Genomic DNA, 19,676 nt, shown 5'->3' on the forward strand with positions numbered 1-19,676 from the left:
TTACAAATCGGTTACTTCAAGACAGCTACGAGTTAGACGGCCTGTAGCGTGCATTCCCCCAAAGCACCCCCATTTGCGACTTCGGTGACGTCAAGAGAGGCTCGCTGGAGGGAGGGTTAGAAGTCTATCGTGTTTTCTGACGGAAGTTGGTTCTGCCTCGGTGCCAATGATGGCCATCAGAGGGCCTGCAGCCAACCTGCCTGCATGCTGCGCACGTTGGACCTACTCTGGGATTTACGGCCTGGCATGAGATTTCGTATGAGAGCAGGAGCGCTCCCTTGTTCTCCCATGCACGCCGTCCGCAAATTTGTACGCCAACCTGGTTAGATTAGATTAGATTAGTACTTGTTCCATAGATCATGAATACGACACTTCGTAATGATGTGGAACGTGTCAGGTTAATAAAAGGTGTCTATACAAGATATTACATTAGACAAAATATTACATGACACTCAATATTTTTAAATTTTTTTGTGGGGTTGGGAAACTACCCACTTACTATATCCAAAAATTCATGTAATGAGTAGAAGGAGTTGCCATTAAGAAATTCTTTTAAATGCTATACGGCTATCTGTCAGACTTTTGATGCTATTACGTAAGTGACCAAAGACTTTTGTGGCAGCATAATTTACCCCCTTCTGAGCCAAAGTTAGATTTGACCTTGAGAAGTGAAGATCATCCTTTCTCCTAGTGTTGTAGCCACGTACACTGCTATTACTTTTGAATTCGTTCGGATTGTTAATAACAAATTTCGTAAGTGAATATATATATTGTAAGGCTACAGTGAAGATCTCTAGCTCTTTAAATAAGTGTCTGCAGGATGATCTTGGATGAGCTCCAGCAGTTATTCTGATTACACGCTTTTGTGCAATGAACACCCTTTTACTCAATGATGAGTTACCCCAGAATATGATGCCATACGAAAGCAGAGAATGAAAATAGGCGTGGTAAGGTAATTTACTCAGATGTATATCGCCAAAATTTGCAATGACCCTAATAGCATAAGTAGCTGAACTCAAACGTTTCAGCAGATCCTCACTGTGTTTTTTTCCAGTTCAACCCCTTATCAATGCATACAACTAGAAATCTTGAATATTCTACCTTAGCTACCGATTTCTGATCGAAGTCTGTATTTATTAATGGGGTCATTCCATTTACTGTGTGGAACTGTATATACTGTGTTTTGTCAAAGTTTAATGAGAGCCCATTTGCAGAGAACCACTTAATGATTTTCTGAAAAACATCATTTAGAATTTCACCAGTTAATTCTTGTCTGTCGGGTGTGATAGCTAGTATCATCGGCAAAAAGTACCAGCTTTGCATCTTCGTGAGTATAAAATGGCAAGTCATTAATATATATTAAGAACAGCACAGGACCCAAGACCGAACCTTGCGGCACCCCATTCTTGCTTGTTCTCCAGTTTGAGAAATCATCAGTTTTTTGCATATTATGTGAACTGTTTATTTCAATTTTCTGCGCTCTTGCAGTTAGGTACGATTTAAAACATTTGAGCACTGTCCCATTCATACCACAGTACTTGAGCTTATCTAGAAGTATTCCATGATTTACACAATCAAAAGCCTTTGATAGATCACAAAAAATCCCAACGGGTGACTTCCGGTTACTTAGAGCATTTAATATTTCATTAGTGAAAGTATATATAGCATTTTCCGTTGAGAAACCCTTCTGGAAACCAAACTGACATTTTGTTAGAACTTTATTTTTACAAAGGTGTGAAGCTACTCTACAATAATTACTTTTTCAAGAATTTTGGATAAGGCAGTCAGATGCGACCTGCTGAGCTGCTCTTCATGAACAGTATTCCAGGGGCTATTTGCTAATGGATTACTCTCGCTTACATACCGCTGTTGTAATACAGAAGCTCTACAGAGAGTCGACATGTTTATTTGGCCTGCTCAATCAACAGAGCTGTCTCCAATCGAGCACAGTATGGGATATCATCACATGACAATTCCAATGTCATTCACAGCCAGCATTAACCAAGTGAAACAGACATGGATCTCCATCCCACAAACTCACATCCGGCACCTGTACAACACAATGCGCGCACGTTTTCATGCTTGCATTCAATACTGTGGTTCGCTGCTCGCAGTCTTGCGGTAGCGTTCTCGCTTCCCGCGCACGGGGTCCCCGGTTCGATTACCGGCGGGGTCAGGGATTTTTCATGCCTCGATATGACTGGCTGTTGTTGTGTCTTCATCATCATCATCATCATCATTCATCCTCGTTACGGTCGGAGGAAAGCAATGGCAAAGCACCTCTGCTAGGACCTTGCCTAGTACGGCGGTGCCGGTCTCCTGCATCGTCCCCTACGCTCCTTGGAGTATGGGGCCTCATCATCATCATCATTCAATACTCTGGCGGTTACCGTGGTTATTAATACACCAGTATTTCACATTTGCAATGGTTTATCTCGCCCGTTCATTAACTTGTCATCTTTAATTAATTGAATATGTTAACCAGACGAATGTATTCCCGAAATTTGATTACTCTACATTACTTTTTAATGCTACAATTTTTTTTCTGTTGTGTATTTACGATCGGAGGATGAAATTAGAAAAAGAATACACAGGGAATATCTGAACCCATGCCACCAGGATGGTAACTGGCAACTTTAGCCACTGCGATACGCTCGCTTAGTCGAAACTGCACGGTCATTACAGGTAGAGGGGGTACCAATAAAAGGTGAAAATCGAGTTTCTCATAATCTAGAGGGTGTCGTATGAAAAGCCGCCACCCGTGTACTCGTGACAAGTTCCTCTATAACACACGTAACCCTCATCAAAATTCGTGATTAACATGTCTGATGGTCCCCTCGCGAGTGGAACGAGTGACTGGTGCTCGTGGCAGACACTGGTGGGCTACCAAACAAAGCTGTCCTGCACACTGGACCCGTTGTGTGCCCCACCGCGGTTTGCCTGCCTGCAGTGTCTCCGGTTTAACCACGGCTGCGTCGCAGTCGCTTCCGCCGCGCCGTGCTCGGGGACCGGAGAGAAGCGGAACTTATTCATTCCGCGGAAAATTGCGGCCGCCCAGGTAAGGGGATGATGTGGTCCGGATTGGCCGTAAATTAAGGCGGAGCGAGAGCTGAATAATGGAACGCCTCTTTCAGCGAGCGAGAGAGCTCCTCCATTAGCCACCTGCCGAAATTACCAACTCACCGCCGGGCGCCGGGGCTAACGTGGTGTCGTACGCGGGCACATCTGCATACTGTAATACGCCCCGGCGCGCGCTACTCTCGTGACAGCAGAACGAGTACCCACACCGGTAATCGCGTCAGCCGGTCGCTATTCGTCGCCGTTTCGTCACGCGTAACGACAGTGTATAGTATTAGGACAACTTGCTGAACTGCGAACACATACTGTACACTAAAGAGCCAAAGAAACTGGTACACCTCCCTAATATCGTGTAGGGCCCCAACCAGCAAGCAGAAATATCGCAACACGACGTGGCATGGACTAGACTAACGTGTGATGTAGTGCTGGAGGGAAGTGACACCATGAATCCTGCAAGGCTGTCCATAAATTCGTAAGAGCACGAGGGAGTGGAGATCTCTTCTGAACAGCACGTTGCTAGGCATCCCAGATATGCTCAATAATGTTCATGTCTGGGAAGTATGGTGAAAGCGGAAGTGTTGAAACCCAGCAGAGCGTGGACGCAGCCACTCTGTAGCAATTCTGGACCTGTCGGGTATCGCGTTGTCCTGCTATAACTGCCCGAGTCCGTCGAAATCGACAATGGACATGAATGGATGTAGGTGATCAGACAGTAAGCTTACGTACGTGTCACCTGTCATAGTCGTATCTAGACGTATCACGGATCCCACATCACTCCAACTGCACACGCCCCACACCATTATAGAGCCTCCACCAGCTCAAAGAGTCCCCTACTGACATGCAGGGTATATGGATTCATGAGGCTGTCTCCATACGTGTACAGGTCCTTCGATACAATTTGAAGCGAGACTTGCCCGACCAGGCAACATGTTTCCAGTCATCAACAGTTCAATGTCGGTGTTGACGGGCCTTGGCGAGGTGTAAGCCTTTGTGTCGTGCTGTCATCAAGAGTACACGAGTGGGCCTTCGGCTCCGAAAGCCCATATCTATGATGTTTCGTTGAACGGTTCGCACGCTGACGCTTTTTGATGGTCCAGCATTGAAATCTGCAGCACTTTCTGGTACGGTTTCACTTCTGTCAAGTTGAATGATTCTTTTCAGTCGCCGTTGGCCCAGTTCTTGCAGGATCTCTTTCCGGCCGTAGCGATGGCGGAGATCTGATGTCTCACCGGATTCCTGATATTCACGGTAAGCTCGTGAAATGGTCGTACGCGGAAATGCACACTTCATCGCTACCTCAGAGATGCTGTGTCCCATCGCTCCTGCGCTGACTATAATACCACTTACAAACTCACAAAAATTTTGATAACCTGCCACTGCAGCAGTAGTAACCCATCTACCAACTGTGCCAGACACTTGTTGTCTTATATAGGCGTTGCTGACTGCAGCGCCGTATTTGCGCGTTTACGAATACATATTTCAGTATTTGATTACGCATGACTATACTAGTTTCTTTGGCATTTTAGTGTAGTATATACACTCATGCTCATAAATTAAGGATAATTGCGGACTGTGGTGCCACACAACGTGGCACTACATAAAACTGGCGCTAATAGCATAGGCACATAGGGAACACACACGACACAGATCTCTAAGTCCACGGTATTGGTGATAAGTTGAGAAAACCGTCCCGAAACACATGTGCTACCAAACGCCACTGTTTCCTGCGCATGTATCTCGACATCAGTAAGGGATATGATCACTACGCACTCGTACACAGGCCGCACAACGGGTTGGGCATACTCTGGATCAGGTGGTCGAGCAGCTGCTGGGGTATAGCCTCCCATTCTTGCACCAGTGCCTGACGGAGCTCCTGAAGTGTACTAGGGGTTTGAAGACGCAGCGACACGTCGACTGAGAGCATTCCAGACGTGCTCGATGGGGTTTAGGTCTGGAGAACAGGCAGGCCACTCTATTCGCCTGATGTCTTCTGTTTCAAGGTACTCCTCCACGATGGCAGCTCGGTGGGGCCGTGCGTTGTCATCCATCAGGAGGAAGGTGGGACCCACTGCACTTGAAAAGGCTTACATACTAGTGTAAAATGACGTCCCGATACACCTGACGTGTTACAGTTCCTCTGTCAAATACATGCAGGGGTGTACGTGCACCAATCATAATCCCACCCCACACCATCAAACCACGACCTCCATACTGGTCCCTTTCAAGGACATTACGGGGTTGGTATCTGGTTCCTGGTTCACGCCAGATGAAAACCCGGCGAGAATCACTGTGCAGACTACACCTGGACTAGTCCGTGAACATAACCTGGGACCACTGCTCCAGTGACCATGTACTGTGTTCTTGACACCGGGATTTACGGGCTCTCCTGTGACCAGGGGCAGTGGAATGCACCTTGCAGGTCTCCGGACGAATAGACCGTGTCTGTTCAGTCGTATGTAGACTGTGTGTCTGGAGACAACTGTCCCAGCGGCTGCGGTAAGGTCCAGAGCAAGGCTACCTGCAGTACACCGTGGCCGTCTGCGGGCACTGATGGTGAGATATCGGTCTCCTTGTGGTGTTGTACACTGTGGATGTCCCGTACTGTAGCGCCTGGACACGTTTCCTGTCTGCTGTAATCGTTGCTATAATCGTGAGATCACACTTTGTGGCACACGGACGGCCTTTGCTACGACCTGCTGTGTTTGACCAGCTCCAGTTGCTCTAGTACTCTACCCCTCATAACGTCATCGATATGTGTTCTTTGAGCCATTTTCAACACACAGTCACCATTAGCACGTCTGAAAACGTCTGCACACTTACTCGCTGCTCTGTACTCTGACACGCACCAACGCACCTCTGCGTATGTGGACTGCTGCCAGCGCCACCGTGCGACGACCGCAGGTCAAAAGCACCGCATGGCCATGCCCCGAGGTGATTTAAACCCACAAACCGAATACCAGAGCGTTGTTTCACCAAGTATCAGCATTATCCTTAATTTGTTAGCATGAATGTGGGTACGGCTCGGCCGAGCGCCTACACCCATTGGCCACCTGCGCAACAGATCCGTCAGGCGGGTTGCGAGCGTGTAGGGGCCATTCCCGGCCGTAAGCAGAAACCCGTCACGGCCGCAGTCACCCGGTGGTGTCAGATACGGCGCTAGAGGTCACGACGTACATCAACTTGTTTATTACGCATAGATGCGTGACTGAAAATAACGCACCAAGTATTCTGCAGCTAGCAGACCACTTAAGACCGCGCACAGATCAGATAAGGCATTCTTCATCGAGTAAGCTGCTGGGCCAGGTGCTGGTAGCCCATCACGGGCTAAGTGCGGTGCACCCAAGAGGACGTGTCGCAGTCCACCGCCAGCTACGTCGCCGAGATATTCTCCGAGAGAGACGCAAGAGTCCCATCCATTACCAGTGAAAGTGTGGCATTTGACACTGAATCAACAGTTTGGACTTGTAATTAATACTGGTCGTTAACTTTGGATACATCGAATTCTAAAGCCTCTCTGCCATTGTGGACCTTGCTTATCAATCCCGAAAGAGTAACTGACCTACTTGTCAGTATCCGAGATTACGGTGATAGCCATTTCAGTTGGTTAAAGTACTTTTCAGTACCAGCTTTCCGACAGAACTAATTACTTGATGTTATAACTTTTGTCCTTACAAGAATTGGCCTCATGCCAAGAGTTATTTTGTTGTCTGTGCATTTAGCCAGCAAATATTTGTTCTTGTTGTAATTCGAGATTCAGTCGAATTTTTGTTTCTTAAGTAGGCCTCCATTCCGCTAGTGACCGAAAACGGAGTTGTGTTAACTTACAGGAAATACACTTTGTTTCCCTCGTCTCGACAATCTTTCTTGTCCGCTGACTGCAGGTATAGCAGAAGGACGTTAAAACGTAATGTTGGTAAATGACCAGATACAAAAGGATAACTGCAAATAAATAAACAAAAGTCATTAAATGTAAAAAAAAATTACAAAAAAACGTATAAGCAGATGTAACATGTTAGGTGAAGTTTGAGAAATGCCGGGTGATCAAAAAGTCAGTATAAGTTTGAAAACTTAATAAACCAAGGAATAATGTAGATAGAGAGGTAAAAATTGACACACATGCTTGGAATGACATGGGTTTTTATTAAAAAAAAAAAAAACAAAGTTCACAAAATGTCCGACAGATGGCGCTGGATAGCAAAACGTCAGTGACTGCGCATGACAATCGTGTATAAAAGGAGCTGTAATGAGAGAGAGAATCACATGCGCCAGCAGTCGCAGCATGTTGACGTTACCTGAAAAGGCGCTTTTAGTGAAGCAGTATTATCAGAATGGGGGATGTGCTAGTTTAGCGTTACGATCCTATCACCATAGGAAGGGAATTCGAACGGGTAAAGCTCCGTTGACAAATGCAGCTGTGGCGAGAATGATTTCGAAGTTCGAAGCCACGGGTTGTATAGACGATAGACCCCGTAGTGGCCGACCGAGCACAAGGCGTAGTGCTGCTGAGACAGTTCAGGAGGAAATGGAGACTGTAGTGGGTTCGTCTATGCACGGGAATGTCAGCGCTCGTGCAGTAGCACGTCACACCGGCATTCCATACACTACTGTTTGGTTGGCACTTAGCCGTACCCTCCGATGCTATCCGTACAAAATCCATCGGCATCATGAACTGTTACCTGGCGATTTAGTGAAGCGGAGGGTATTTGCGGTGTGGGCGTTTCAAAAGATGGCGGAAGATGACGCTTGGTTGAGTAACGTGTTGTGGACCGACGAAGCTCATTTCACGCTCCGAGGATCTGTCAACGCCAACAACTGCAGAATTTGGGCTACTGAAAATCCTAAAACTGTCGTGGAAACTCCACTGCACGACGAGAAAGTCACGGTATGGGTTGGATTTACCACATCTGCCGTTATCGGGCCTTTTTTCTTCGAAGAAATGCGTGATTCTGGTTTTGTAACTGCTACTGTGACGAGTGAGAGGTACGCCGGTGTGTTACAGAATCGCATCATCCCCAGCCTGGCTGATAAACACCTGCAGCTATTGTTGAGGAATGATGGTGGACATACTGAGCATTTCCTGTAAAGAACATCATCTTTGTTTTGTCTTACTTTGTTACGCTAATTATTGCTATTTTGATCAGATGAAGCGCCATCTGTCGGGCATTTTTTTGAACTTTTGTATTTTTTGGGTTCTAATAAAGCCCCATGTCATTCCAAGCATGTGTGTCAATTTGTACCTCTCTATCTACATTATTCCGTGATTTATTCAGTTTTCAAATTTATACTGACTTTTTGATGACCCGGTACATTTGATTCACTGAGCAAAGCTGTCACCTCACATACTTCCTGAACCTTTTAAGATATCGCAGTTCTATTTTCACCCAAATGAACTGTGTAAAAATCCTCACCAAATGACGAAGACTATTGTCGTAACTATATTAACTACAGAGATATCGTTATGAACTGCGCTCTTTCGGATGGAACTATGGCAATCTCTGCTGCTAGCATAGAAGTTCTAAACGAGACTAATTTAACGGTGATTCACACTTCAAAATTCGATTACTGGTTTCTGTGAAATTACAATATTTAGAACTTAGGATTTACCTGATTTGAACATGAAACCGTTTGCTGTCTTCTGCGGAGATTTGTGGTGTTATACGCTGTAACTTGGCGAAGGTAAGAGAATCTGCTTGTAAAAACACAAGAAAACTTTCAAGTTAGTGTGACTGGAGTTAGGGCAATGGACTATGACCTGTTAGAGTTCGTGGCGAAGAGTCATGGCAAGAGCAGAGGACACGTGCACAGAGTAATGTGGGATTGGGGTGAAACTGGAGAGGTATTTGGTGTACGTGGCGCTGGCATTAACGTGAAATACAGAAAGAATAGCCAGCGTCGTTTGTTGGACGATATATGTCTGTGTGATGGGCATTTTGGAGAATTTTGATTAGAAAACGGACTATACCTTCTGTAGGTGGAGCAGGACGTACCAAGTTTTTCGGAGTCGTGTGTCGATAGCACTGATCGGGACGGTTAATGCTGTTTTGGTGGGAGGAGTCATAGCCTGGAGCTGGTTGGGACAAGTGTTACCTAGAGGAGAGGGCTGTATGTTGGGAACAACAGGCATATGTTTTTTTCCCTGACACTAAAGATAAAGCGGACTATTTGAGTTGTGAGCCATTGCACATCACAGTCAGGCTTTTGATACTGTTCCTCACAAGGGACTTCCGATCAAATTACGTGCCTACAGGAATCGTCTCTGTTGTGCTACTGGATTCGTGAGTTCCTGTCAGAGAGGTCACAGGTCAGGTAATTGAAGGAGAGTCATCGAGTAAATTAGGAGTAATATATGGTGTTCCCCAAGGAAGTGTTATGGGTCCTATGCTGCTCCTGATCTATATACATTAGCTAGGAGACAATCTGAGCAGCGCTCTTAGATTTTTTTCCACATGATGCAGTCAGTTACTGTCTTGTAAAGTAATTAGAAGATAAAAGGCAATTCCAAAATGATTTAATCGACATACCTGTATGGCCCGAAATGTGGCGATAGATTCTAAATACTGAGAAATGTGAAGTCATTCATATCAGTACTAACGAGACTCCGCTAAACTTAGTTTACACGAGAAATCACACACATCTAAACATTGTCAATTCATCTAAATACCTTGACGATTACAATAACGAATAACTTAAACTGTAATGACCATATAGACATTGTTATGCTGAAAGCGAACGAAAGACAGCGATTTATTGGCAGAGGATTTGGAAGATGCAACAGGTCCAATAAAGAGACTGCCTACGCCACGCTTGTCCGCCCTCTGCTAGAGTATTGCTGTGCGGTGCGGGACCCGCGTCAGGTGGAACTAGCGGAGAACATCGAAAATGACCAGAAAAGGGCAGCCTGTTTCGTATTATCGCGAAACAGGGCAGAGAGTATGACAAATATGAAACGCGAGATCTTTTCATAAAATTTCAATCACCAACTTTGTCCTGCGAATGTGAAAATATTTTGCTGGGTGTCACCTACAACGGGAGAAATGATCATCGTAAAAAATAAGAGAAATCAGAGCTCTCCCGGAAATATTTAAGTGTTCGTTGTTCCCATGCTTGAAGATCGTTCGATGAAACATCTGCCAGGCACTTAATTCTGAATTGTAGAGTAGTCATCTTCATGTATAAATATCGGACCAGTTCATAAGGGGAACAAGATGCCATAATTCAGAATATTTGGAAGGGGATTTTTAGTTCTGGCCTTTGTCTTAGAGCCAATGCAAATCTTCCGAAAACCTTTGTCTGAAATGGGTGTTGCTAATTATTTTTAATTTAATTCTGGGACAGACCAATATTATGAAAGCCTAGTGCTTAAGTAAAACAATTTGTTTATGTGAATACAGAGTAAACTTGATGACGTGCACCGTAATTGCAGCTGCCAATGACAAGTTACTATTGGAATACAACACATTTTTGTTTAACAGTTATATACGTGCCCTCTGCTAGGCATTGAGGGTGGCACTGGCCAGAATTTCGCGCTTCAGCCATTGGATTATACATGTTACATATTTCTAAATTAATAATTTAAGTTTTTTGACACAACTATTGTAATTTGATTCACTTACGTTCTTTATAGATCAGTGGCGCAGTGGTTAGCACATTGGACAACGATTCAAATCCCCATCTGGCCAGTCAGATTTAGATGTTCGGTGATTTCCCTGAACGTCGGGATGGTTCCTTTCCAAAGAGCACGGCTGATTTCCTTACCCGTCCTTCTGTAATCGGAGCTTTTGCTCCGTCTCTACTGACGGGACTCTAATCGTCCTTCATTATGAGGATGATATAAAAGAGGCCCCTGCTAATTGTACATAGTGACTTGGATGTGGGAAATATACGAGAGGATATTACTTGGAAGAGGACGTGAGATGTCTATGAGTGAAGGAATTTCAAATGTTTCAAATGGCTCTGAGCACTACGTGACTTAACATCTGAGGTCATCAGTCCCCTAGAACTTAGAACTACTTAAACCTAACTAACCTAAGGACATCACACACATCCATGCCCTAGGCAGGATTCGAACCTGCGACAGTAGCAGCAGCGCGGTTCCGGACTGAAGCGTATAGAACCGCTCAACCACAGCGGCCGGCAGTGAAGGAACTGATAGAGAGCATACACCGGGTGTTTATAATTACACTTTCCCTACTTAACACGTTATAACACGGAAGCTAATTACCGTACGTGTGCCAAACTTGGTAGCATTAATGTACAGATTATGGGGTGTATGATTTACAGGCGTCACGGCGCCACCGTCCAGTTCCAACTATGGACACTAGCTCCCGTGATCAGGCATCATGATTCATGTTCTTACACACCTGACCAGTCGCAGTGCACTCGTTGAGGTGTCGACATGAGCTTGAATAAAAGGAGCAGCGCAATATTGGTGAAGGTCTGTTATCAAAAGAACAGTAATGCTGCAGCTGCACTTCAATACAGCCGGCTGAAAGGATTACGGAAGGGTCGTCTTTCTCCACCTACTGTGCCGAGCATGACGAAGAAGTTCGAATCAACTGGAGAACTGGGCGTCGCCTGGGAAAGAGGCCGAGGACAGGTTGCACCACAGGTGGTTGATGAAATCGCTGTTGCTATGGCGGGCATTGCTGCGCGCAATTCCCGATCGTCAGGCAGTGTGCGTGCTGTGTCACGACAGTTGAACATCCCGTGGTCCATTCCGCGGAAGGTGCTTCGAACCATTCGCAAATGGTGTTCGTACAAGATCCATATCGTACAGCAGCTTGCGTCACAGGACGGACAACGACTTACTGACTTTGCTCTCCACTCTCTCGCAACGAGTGAAGTTGACGAGAGCTGGCCTTGGACCATCCTATGGACAGACGAAGTTCATTTTTCTCTGACAGGCGAGGTGAACTCACAGAACTGCCGAGTGTGGGGATCTTCACCTCCAGCCTCCGTGCATGAAGTTCCTCTGTATGGTAAACATGTCACCGTATGGTGTGGCTTCACGGCTACTTTCACCATTGGCCCCTTCTTTTTTTACCAGCATAGCGCTCAAGGACCAGAGACGTGTAGAGTGAATGGCCAGCGTTACTGCGATACGCTTGGCCAGCATGTCATACCCGTTCTGCAGGAGACACACTGAACTGAATAGTTTTCATGCAGGAGGGGACCCCATCGCACATAGCTCGGGAAGTTCACCTGCTTCTCCGAAACACTTTTGGAAACGATCGAATTATCAGCCGATCGTTTACAAATGCTTGGCCGCCACGATAACCTGATTTCACTCCCTGTGATTTCTGGTTGTGGAGCTACCTGAAGGACAGGGTTTTCCAGGGGAACATCCACACATGTGCCAATCTGAAGCGCAGCATATCAAAAGAGGTAACGAGAATGCCTATGGTCATGCTTCGTTCTGCTGTGCAGAATGCATTCCTGCACCTTCAGACTCTTCCAGATACTGGCGGAAACCATAATGGGCCCTTTTGTAGCAGTAATGGTACCGGTATGCAATGGTATGATGTACCGTAGCAGCACATTAAAGGTGCTTCCATTGAACAAATTCTGCATTATTTCTCTTCCCCATGTTCTTGACATTAATGCTACCAAGTTTGGTACTCGTTCGGTAGTTTTCGTGATAAAAGGTGTTAAATGGGGAAAGTTTAATTGCAACCATCCGGTATGCTTAAGAGATGAGTTGTAAGTAGGCTGTTTAGGTTTTTATGTTGGGTACGTCACCTAGCGCTCTGTATGAAAATCGCTGGCTGTGCTGTGTGCAGTCTGTGGCTGGTTGGCATTGTTGGAATATTCGCCATTGTAGTGTTGGGCAGTTGGATGTGAACAGCGCGTAGCGTTGTTCAGTTGGAGGTGAGCCGGCAGCAGTGGTGGATGTGGGGAGAGAGATGGCAGAATTTTGAGAGCGGATGATCTGGACGTGTGTCCATCAGAGACAGTAAAGTTGTAAGACTGGATGTCATGAACTGATATATATATTATGACTTTTGAACGCTATTAAGGTAAATACATTGTTTGTTCTCTATCAAAATCTTTCATTTGCTAACTATGCCTATCAATAGTTAGTGACTTCAGTAGTTAGAATCTTTTATTTAGCTGGCAGTATTGGCGCTCGCTGTATTGCAGTAGTTCGAGTAACGAAGGTTTTTGTGAGGTAAGTGGTTCATGAAAGGTGTAGGTTATTGTTAGTTAGGGCCATTCTTTTGCAGGGATTATTGAAAGTCAGATTCCGTTGCGCAAAAAAATATTGTGTGTCAGTTTAGTGATGATCAGAATAAGTAAAGAGAGAAATATCTGAGTACGTTCAGTTTTGCTCAGCTGTTTGAAAAGCAAATAACGTAAGGGGTTTATCAGCACAATCATTCATAAATTTTTCAAAGGGGGCGTTTCAGAGTGGGATGGCAGCTGCGGATGGTAGGAGTGGGCTGGGCGTTCATTTGGGATGGGAGGAGCAGAAAACTTCATGGTTACAAAATGAATGATTGATTTCAGGGATGCGTTCATAGTCTCGAAGGAGAAGACGGTTGAAATTTTGGTAGTACGGACGTGGAGTATTGAACGGTGGAGGGAAGGCGGGACATGCTGGCTGATGCGTGGCAGCAGAAAAGGCTCTGAAGGTTCGGCAAAAGTATGCAGTGTTAGACTCACGTTTATGGAAGGTATATGAGAGGCAAAGTGGTGGGTACTCTAGAAGATGTTTCAGGACGTGTGTGGAGAAAACTAATTAGATACGGAAAGCGAGGCACAGTGAACGTCGTTCCACTATTTCGGGGAAGTGGTCCAACATGCTAAATTTGCCTAGGTAAGAATGGAGCGGATGGTGCAGCCTAATAAAAACAAAAGTATCGACTCCAACTCTGTGTCACAGTAAGAGGTTCGGCCTGTACCGTCGCCTCGGAGCGGACAGCAGCTCGTGAGCGCACGTAATGCAGTACGGATAGAGGGCCGCCGTGGGGAGAGGGAACAGCACAGCAGGAGCAGAAGAGGTCCGCTGATGAGTCCGGTGGGCCCTGGGCGACTGATCGCGCGCCTAATCACAGGTCCTCCTCCCGCGGCCGCTATCGACAGCGCCGGGGTCGATGGCTCGAAACGCCAGCGGCAGATATCGGCCGCCCGCCTCTGCGCGGAGACGTCAGGCGCAGCGCGCGCTGCTCAATACCCACCGGCAGCCGGGGCGCGGCCAGCCGTGGAGGGCCAAGCGCAGCAGGCGCGGGCCGAGGGAGAAGGCGAGGTCATTAACGTGGCACACCTGACCAGCACGCGTGGACAAGCGTTCTGTACAAGCGTGCACAATCCCTCACGCCTCTATATACCTCGAGAATGTACGTGCAAGCATCAATTTGTACCCGAAATACACTGAAGAAATTGGTACACCTGCCTAATATCGTGTAGAGCCCCCGCGAACAGGCCGGGACTCGAACCCGGGATCTCCTGCTTACATGGCAGACGCTCTATCCATTTGAGCCACCGAGGGCACAGAGGATAGCGCGACTGCAGGAACTTATCTTGAAAGGTATGTGCTAAGGTCTGATCAGGGTAGCTCCAGAAAATAGTCGGTAGTTGCCAACCGCTAGGTGGAACGAGTATAATGTCTTTGAGTAGGACGTTCTCTGATGGTTAAGAGAGCTGGGCACGCGCAGTAAAAAACCGAGGGGTCGCAGGTAGGTGTCCAGAGAAAGCACACGTGTGCAGACAGCTTTAAGGCAGGTGCCGCAGGTAGGTGCCCGGAGGAAGCAGACGTGTGGTGACAGCTGTAAGGTAGGTCGCGCTCGCTGCCACAGACCAAACCTTAGCACGTAAATGAGAGAAGATATATAATGATTTCAAACTGGTTTTGTTAGATAATATTCAGAGTTAGGATTTGTATGTCCGAGGTTTGACACAATAAGCGTTTGGTAAAATTTTTGGAAGAATGTTTCGTGCTACGGTATGACTTAAAAATTTTAACAATATATATATATATATATCAACATTCTGTTTCTAAGAGCCTGAATCATAATCCAAATCCTTTGCTTAAATTTAATATGAAAATGAGTAGTAAAGCTACCCACCAATGAAAGAACCAAGCCGGCCGAAGTGGCCGTGCGGTTAAAGGCGCTGCAGTCTGGAATCGCAAGACCGCAACGGTCGCAGGTTCGAATCCTGCCTCGGGCATGGATGTTTGTGATGTCCTTAGGTTAGTTAGGTTTAACTAGTTCTAAGTTCTAGGGGACTAATGACCGCAGCAGTTGAGTCCCATAGTGCTCAGAGCCATTTGAACCATTTGAAAGAACCAAGTAAACATCAGGCCAAAAGTTAATTTTCCAGTGCCATCTTAATGCTATTGCACAAACGGTATTATTCTCTTAAATTTTATTGCTGAGTCACATATTGCATTTCCGGCAAAATGGAGGGGTGCAAGAAACAAGTTCACAGACGCAGTCAGATGCAGGTTTGCTGAATAATTAATTTAGAACAATCTTATCAATGATACTTTCAATCTCTTGCACACTTCCCATGAGAGCCACATTCCCAACTGTCCATAATATGCATACGTAATGTTCCCGGGCGGGGCACACATTTTCAGCTGTCCCCATAGAGGTATATCAACAACACCTGTTGGCAGCTGAGGGTTTCGATTAATTATCATTTCATGCTCAATAATGTTCACGTCTGGGAGTTTGGTGTCCAGCGGAAGTGTTTCAACTCAGAAGAGTGTTCCTGGAGACACTTTGTAGCAATCCTGGACGTGTAGGGTGTAGCACTGTCCTGCTGGAAATGCCCAAGTCCGTCGTAACGCACAATGGACATGAATGGATGCGGGTGGTCAGACAGGATGCTTACGTACGTGTCACCTATGAGAGTCGTACCTTGACGTATCAGGGGTCCCATATTACTTCAACTGCAGGCCCCCCAAACCATTACAGTGCCTCCACCAGCTTCAACAGTCCGCTGCTGACATGCAGCATCCGTGGATTCATGAGGTTGTCTCCATACCCGTACACGTCCAGCCGTTCGATACAATTTCAAACGAGAGTCGTCCGACCAGGCGACATCTTTCTAGTCGTCAACAGTCCAGTGTCGGTGTTGACTGGCCCAGGCGAAGAGTAAAGCTTTGTGTCGTGCAGTCGTCAAGGGTACACGAGTCGGCCTTCGGCTCCGAAAGCCCATATCGATGATGTTTCGTTGAATGGTTCGCGCACTGACACTTGTTGATGGCCCAGCGTTGAAATCTACTGCAATTTGCGAAAGGGTTGTACTTCTGTCTAGTTGAACGATTCTCTTCAGTCGTCGTTGGTCCAGTTCTTGAAGGATCTTTTTCCGGCCGCAGCGACGTCGGAGATTTGATTTTACCGGATATTCACGGTACCGTCGTGAAATGGTCGTACGGGAAATTCCCCACTTCATCACTACCTCGCAGAAGTTGTGTCCCATCGCTCGTGCGCCGATTATACCACAACGTTCAATCTCACTTAAATCTTGATAATCTACCACTGTAGCTGCTGTAACCGATGTAACAACTGCACCAGACACTTGTCGTCTTATATAGGCTTTGTCAACTGCAGCGCCGTATTCTGCTTGTTTACATATCTCTGTATTTGAATACGCATGCCTATACCAGTTTCTTTGGCGCTTCAGTGTAAGTCGAATTCAAACGATGATGTGCTCGCTTGTCTGCACCAAGATAGCGAATGATTCTCAGAGAGGTTAAATTTCTGGCACTGCGCTAGATACGTCAATGTAAAGTATGCAGAGATATTATCCTCAGCTGCCTCTGGCTCATTTTATTTTTATAATAATAAGATTTCCCTCGAACAGAGCAAGGAGTCATGAAGCCATCAAATCACTAAGAATTATTGAAGTATTCAGAACCAAAGGTTTTCCAATGCTTTCAGAAAACACGACAGATGCAGTTAGTGAAACAAGACGAAATAGGAAATAGAACTGGTCTCTAAATTTCAGTTGAAAAAAAGTTTTTGACAAATAGCAAAAAAATGCAAAAAAAAATCATAGAAACACAAGCATGTAAATCACAGCGAGTAAGTTAATTTAAATATACTGGAGAAACTACACAACAAAATAGACTAGAAAAAATTTGGTGTAAGAGTTAACAAAACGGAGTGAGAGCATATAATTTCACAAAGAATATTTACAGTAAGAAATATCTAGCGAAACAAAACTACTACTCTATACCACATTGGTAGGACCACAATGTTTACATGGATTTGAATGCCTAACGACGAACTATAAGCATGGAGAATAGATGTACTTGAGCGGAAGATTATTGGAAAAATACTGAGTGCAATGCAAACTACAGGTGGCTAATGAGCAGATCTACAAAAACACAGAGAAAAGATCAGAAGTAACGGATAAAAGACTGATCTTTCTTGGATACCTCTACCGAATGAATAGGAACAGACTCATTAAACAAAAACTCCTGTGTTTCTGGAAGAAGAAATCAGCTGTAGCATGGATTACAGAAATAAGGAAATAACCAGAAATAACAACATCAAAGAAACGGAAATTGCACAAAGAAACCATTTAAAAATAAAACACTAAATTTACAAGGCTTTCAGTGCACAAGAAACAAGAAATTTGGAACAATATGGACAGAAGAAAAGAAAACAGAACATGAGGAGAAGATGAAGGTGTACTAGAAAGACAGGAAACAACAACGAAAGAAGACGAATTGGTTACGTGATCCTACTTGGTTAATACGAAAATACACTGAAGCGCCAAAGAAACTCGTAAAGACAAGCGTATTCAAATCCACAAATATGTAAACAGGCAGCATACTGCGCTGCGGTCGGCAACGCCTATGTAAGACAGCAAGTGTCTGGTGCAGTTGTTAGATGGGTTACTGCTGTTACAATGGCAGGTTATCAAGATTTAAGTGAGTCTGAACGCGGTGTTATAGTCGGCACACGAGCGATGGGACACAGCTTCTACGAGGTACCGATGGAGTAAGGATTTTCCCGTAGGACGTTTCACGAATGTACTGTGAATATCAGGAAATCAGCAAAACATCAAATCTCCGACATCTCTGAGGCCGGAATAGATCCTGCAAGAAAGGGACAGCCGCTGTTGTGGCCGAGCGGTTCTAGGCGCTTCAGTCCGCAACCGCGCTGCTGCTACGGTCGCAGGTTCGAATCCTGCCACGGGCACGGATGTGTGTGACGTCCTAACGTTAATTAGGTTGAAGTAGTTCTAAGTTCTAGGGGACTGATGACCTCAGATGTTAAGTCCCATTGTGCTCAGAGCCATTTGAACCATTTAGAACGGAACAACGACGACTGAAGAGAATCGTTCAACGTGGCAGCAGTGCAACCCTTCCGTAAATTGCCGCAGATTTCAATGCTGGGCCATCAACAAGTATCAGCGTGCGACCCCTTCAACGAAACACCATCTATATGGGCTTTCGGAACCACAGACCCACTCGTGTACCCTTGACGACTGCATTACACAAAGCTTTACTGCCGGCCGGAGGGGCCGAGCGGTTCTAGGCGCTACAGTCTGGAACCGCGCGACCGCTGCGGTCGCAGGTTCGAATCCTGCCTCGGGCCTGGATGTGTGTGATGTCCTTCGGTTGGTTAGGTTTAAGTAGTTCTAAGTTCTATTGGACTGATGACCACAGCAGTTAAGTCCCATAGTGCTCAGAGCCATTTGAACCATTTTTTGAAAGCTGTACTCTTCGCCTGGGCAAGTCAACACCGACATTGGACTGTTGACGACTAGAAACATTTCGCCTGGTGGGAAGAGTCTCATTTCGAATTGTATCGAGCGCATGGATGTGTACGGGTATGGAGACAACGTCATGAATCCATGGTCCCTACGAGTCGGCAGGGGACTCTTCAATCTGGTGGAGGCTCTGTAATGGTGTGGGGCGTGTGCAATTGCTCGATACTGGGATTCACAGGTCCTGACACAGTGACAATTAACACTCAGTTTTACATTGCTGTAGTGGACTATTGTGTTGTGAGTGTAAAAACACGTCTAAGAGACGATATTAGTTTCACCGAGACTGTGTGCTCGGGCATAAGTCGCGAAATGACAGTGATGATGGCTGCGGTATGGTTCATGACGACGAAACTGTCGCCGTTTGTTCGTCGGCCGACAACAACGATGATTGACTAACGAGAGCTGCCGCTCAGTCTGAAGAGATTATGACATACACAGCGAGTAAAGCAGCGGAATAAAGTAATGGCTTCTTAGAACTAATGCTAGTTAAGTGTATGCGCGGTTCTGCAACACATAACTCACAATCGAATCTGGCTCAAAAGCAACGTACATATTATTCCACTGTACAAAAAAATCAAAATGTTTTATTCAATATCTCATCAAAATTTGTTTATAAAATATATTTATGTGGTTAATGGGAAAAAATATCATGTGTGTACGTTATTTAACATACGTCATTTTAATTTTTTTCTGAATTCCCAAATAATCCGGATTTCGGCTAATTTGAATGACCTACGTTACCACCTAGTCTGGATGAACAGGGTAATAGAATTTTAATAATGAGTAATAATGATTATCCTACTACCTCTCTCGTAATTTCGCGATTTCATACAAGCTATCCTAGACGTAAGGATACTGTCGAGAAA

The 19,676-nt window shown here is 45.5% G+C and overlaps 1 protein-coding gene across 1 annotated transcript in view; it reads right to left on the minus strand.

Annotated features, from left to right (window-relative positions):
- The window catches only part of LOC124550712 (Na(+)/H(+) exchange regulatory cofactor NHE-RF1-like), a 677,275-nt gene that overhangs the window by 214,424 nt on the left and 443,175 nt on the right, over window positions 1–19,676 (minus strand). The gene's annotated exons all lie outside the window — the stretch shown is intronic.

The sequence above is a fragment of the Schistocerca americana genome, chromosome 9 (assembly GCF_021461395.2).
Source record: "Schistocerca americana isolate TAMUIC-IGC-003095 chromosome 9, iqSchAmer2.1, whole genome shotgun sequence".
Classification (NCBI taxonomy): Eukaryota; Metazoa; Arthropoda; class Insecta; order Orthoptera; family Acrididae; genus Schistocerca; species Schistocerca americana.